This window comes from Neovison vison, chromosome X (assembly GCF_020171115.1).
Source record: "Neovison vison isolate M4711 chromosome X, ASM_NN_V1, whole genome shotgun sequence".
In the NCBI taxonomy this organism is placed as follows: domain Eukaryota; kingdom Metazoa; phylum Chordata; class Mammalia; order Carnivora; family Mustelidae; genus Neogale; species Neogale vison.
This window is the reverse complement of record NC_058105.1, coordinates 123,508,038-123,512,261: the sequence shown is the minus strand read 5'-3', so window position 1 is coordinate 123,512,261 and position 4,224 is coordinate 123,508,038.

Genomic DNA, 4,224 nt, shown 5'->3' with positions numbered 1-4,224 from the left:
TACCTACAAGCCCGCTACGGGTGCATAGACAAGTGAACCAAAATCTGCCAAACTTGGCCTAGGTTAGAACCACCCAGTTGACGCATATGTTGTTGATCAATAATGAAGGCTTATTGTTTTAAGCCACTGTGTTTTTGGGTGGTTTGTTATGCAGCAACAGCTAACATCACAATATGTCTTTGTGGTGTTTCTGTTTTGCATCATGTTCCATGGCACAGCTCAAACTTCATTGCCTTAGCTGAAATTGCTGAAATTCTGGTCTGTGCAGAAGCCATCAGCTAACCAAGGGAACATGTACCTACTCCTGCCACTATTCAGGTAACAAGGAAGAAAATGGATAGAGACAGTGACAAATCCTTGGGATTTTGTAGCTAACACTATGTGGGTTTTGTTTTGTAAGAAATTTAGTTTGCAGAAACCAAAGAGAATATAAAATATGCTTCTATCATAAAATTAACTATTGTTATTTGGTAAGATTTGTTTCCAGCCATCGTTTTTTGGTTTTGGTTTTTTTGTATTTTTACATTTTTCTATTAACAAATAATGTATTATTTGCCCCAGGGGTACAGGTCTGTGAATCGTCAGGCTTACACATTTCACAGCACTCACCATAGCACAGACCCTCCCCAGTGTCCATCACCCAGCCACCCTGGCCTTCCCCTCCCCGCTGCAGCAGCCCTCACTTCGTTTCCTGAGATTAAGAGTCTCTTAATGGTTTGTCTCCCTCCCTAGTCCCATCTTGTTTCATTTTTTTCCCCTCCCTTCTCCGCACGAGCCCCCAACCTGCCTCTGAAATTCCTCATATCAGGGAGATCATATGATAATTGTCTTTCTCTGATTGACTTACTTCACTCAGCATAATACCCTCTAGTTCCATCCACGTAGTTGCAAATTGTTTCCAGCCATTGCTTTAGAAAGGAAGAAAACATTTTGAATCTGGCTGAAATTCCCTTTCTCGTTACCTGGTTCTCAATCCCCAGCCCTTCTCCCAGAGGGGATAATACCCTGAGCCGAGTGTGGTGTGGCTTCATATTGTGCACATGGAGTTTCTTGCTCTCGTATTCTTCATCATGCTCCTCACATACATAGAGATGCATATTTACACATACACATGCATGTGCAACAGAAACGTGTGTGTACATATGTGTGTGTATCCATATACGTGTGTGTATATGGATACACACACATCAGTTGGTGTTTTTACACATACACACATTTAGTTTAATCTTGTTACCTGCTGTGTAAGACTACCACATGGATATAATACCCAGTTTTAATTACCATTGTTGGATAGTCAGATTGCCTCCAAGTTCCCCTTTTACTAACAGTGCTGCAAAGAACAGCACTTGTACTTTGGTCCTTGTGTTCAAATTCCAGTCTTTTCTGTAGGTTCCGTACTCAGAATTGCTGGGTGGTCAGACACATGCTTTGTCACATTTTCTAGAGTCTGGAGTTACCCTGTTGGACAGGGAGCTGGCTTTATGAGTTCCTGGGGTGTTTGGTTTCAGGGCTGTTGTCTTGTGGGACATTTATAACACTGGGAGCTGAAAAGAAGAAAAATTGGATGAAAACTTGAAGTCTCTGCAACATTCTCCATGTTACCTCATCTCACATCGCCCACTCTCGCCTTGCCCTGTGTTTTTCTGCAGTATTGGGGATGATTTGGTGGTCTCATAGAAATTAGAAATAAATAACTTCACAGTGGTAAAAAGCAGAATAGGAGGTGATGGCCTGCTGCTTTGTTCACTGATTGATTTCTGGGGCAACTATTACTGACACTGTGGAAAGGAGTCTCCGAGGACTATTTCATTGAGTGGGGCAAATGTACCACAGGAGATCATTTTTGAGGGGTCTCAGGTTCATTATTCAATAAGGCAAACCAGTTGTCTTTTGGGTTTTCTCAGTTGAGTGGTCAAGTCTTTTTAGACCTCCATATTAACATGCCAAGACGTGAGATGGTAAACATACCATGGCAGGATCAAGGTTGGGTCAAACAATATGGTCTCTGTAAACAAGAGAAAATCATTCTTGTTTAAGCAGTAAATAGTGGAATGTTCTTAGATTTTACACATCCCCTGTCAAAAATGAATTAGTATACAAGAAGCCCATTCTCATAATACATGTTCTTCTCAACAAATCATGTGTGCCCTTTGTCCTTTGGGTTCAGTCCACCCCAGCTGATCATAGAAGATGATGCCAGTGTCCCCCTATTGCTTTCTGTGTGTAACCATATCTGAGAGCTGCCTGAGGTCTTTCGATTTATGTCACGTTCCATTATAGGTGCTCTGTAATGCAGCTGCTCTTAGTTTAAAATTTATATAACTGCCGATAAGAATTGTGATTAGCAGAAGTAGTACTCTATCAGGCATTCTGTATAGAAAAATGAGAAATAAAACTAGAAAAACTACATCCTTGTCCTCAAACTTCCAAGCCAGGCTGATCACAAAATCACGATTAAAATGAGCAATAAGATAAAAGTAATTAAATGATCTCCTGCGTGCTCCCAGAAATCACTCCAAAGGTATTTATTCATCTATTCCTTTGCGGGGGGGGGGGGGGGGGGGGGGGAGGGAGGGAGGGAGAAGCAGACTCCCCGCTGAGCAGGGAGCGCCGTGTGGGACTTGATCCCATTGTCCCGGGATCATGACCTGAAACAAAGGCAGAGGCCCAACCAACGCCACCCAGGCACCCCTCAGAAATCACTAAAAAGAAAATCTAGGGATGCCCAGCCGGCTCAGTCGGTAGGGCACGCGATTCTTGATCTCGGGTTTGTGAGTTCAAGCCCACGTAAGCCATAGAGCTGACTTAAAAGTAGTAATAAATTAATAAAAGGAGCATCTCATTGTTTGACAATATTGTTTGACCTGACCTTGATCCTGCCATGGTATGTTTACCATCTCATGTCTTGGCATGTTAACATGCAGGTTTTCAGACTTGACCTCTCTGATACCAGTTTTTTCGTTCTGTTCTTTAAGATTTTTGGAATCAAGGCTCGGGTTTCAGAAATAGCCTGCGTATTTTGTGCACTTGAGGGAAATTTTATAAAGAGGTTTCAGGTGTTGCCAGTTTTTCATTGATCATCTGGCAGCTCCAATGCACCGCTCTAGGCTGTGCTCTTTTCCTGAGAACGTGAGGCAAAGCAAGCGTCTCCCCCACCCCCCCACACCCCACCCCTGCTTCTGCTGGGGGAGGCCGCGCTGGAGAGCAGAGGACGCCTGACTGCCTCCGGTGCCCCTGCCTCAGTCGACCCTTGGCTACGCCGCCCCCCCCCCCCCCCGCAGCAGCCTGGCCGCAAGCGCTCCCTCCCGCACCGGTATCCCCATGCACCAACGCGCTCCCTTTGCAGAGTTACTGGGATCCACGCTCTCACTGGCTGTGTGTGAAAATACTTCTAGAAAGCTCTCTCCCACGATTGTTAATGAACTCTTCATTGTCTTTTCCAGATTTTTACATTTAATTTTTAAGTTCAGTGCTTCCCACAGGCCTGTAGGAATTGAGTGGTCACCGCAGAGCCTGTAGGGCCCACAAGGCCGAAACTCTACGTGTTATCAGGTCCCTTACAGATCGACTTGGCCACACCTGGTCTGGATTTCCAGATACATGACAGCTGTGGCCACCCAGTTTGTACATTCTCAGAGTTACTTTTCAGGGGCTGTTAAGGTCCATTTCAACATTCAGAAGGCCTTTAGGAGGCATTTTCTTTTTAATGGATTGTATTTGTCAAAGGTCATCTCTGCTCTGCCTTTTTAAGAAATTTGCTCTTGGATTTATAGTGATACATTCTTGTTTTCTAATATGTTTACTTTTATTTTCTTCTAATTACTTAGTCTTTAAAAAATCATTTTCTAAAAATGTTAGGGTTATTATTCAAACAACCCACCTCCATTTCTTTTAAAACCAGAATACTACCGTGTCCGGCCTCTTAAATAACACCGAGTTAAAAACTAAAAGGCACCAACACGTCAAAGCACAATTAAAAGGAGGGAAAAATCATCCCCGACCCACCACCACAGCTGCTTGCCATAACCATGCTGGAGGTTTTCTTCTTCTCGTCTCTTCTTTGAGGCACACGCATTTCAAGGGTTAGTGGATGCCACTCTGCCCTCTAAGATTTAAATTCAATTTGCCTGAGCCCCTTTTCCACACTCCGTGGGGAATCTAATTCCCTGCTCCAGGTCTCTGTGACCCCTAGGGGACTTCTGTTTTTGTGTCTGTATCTATGTC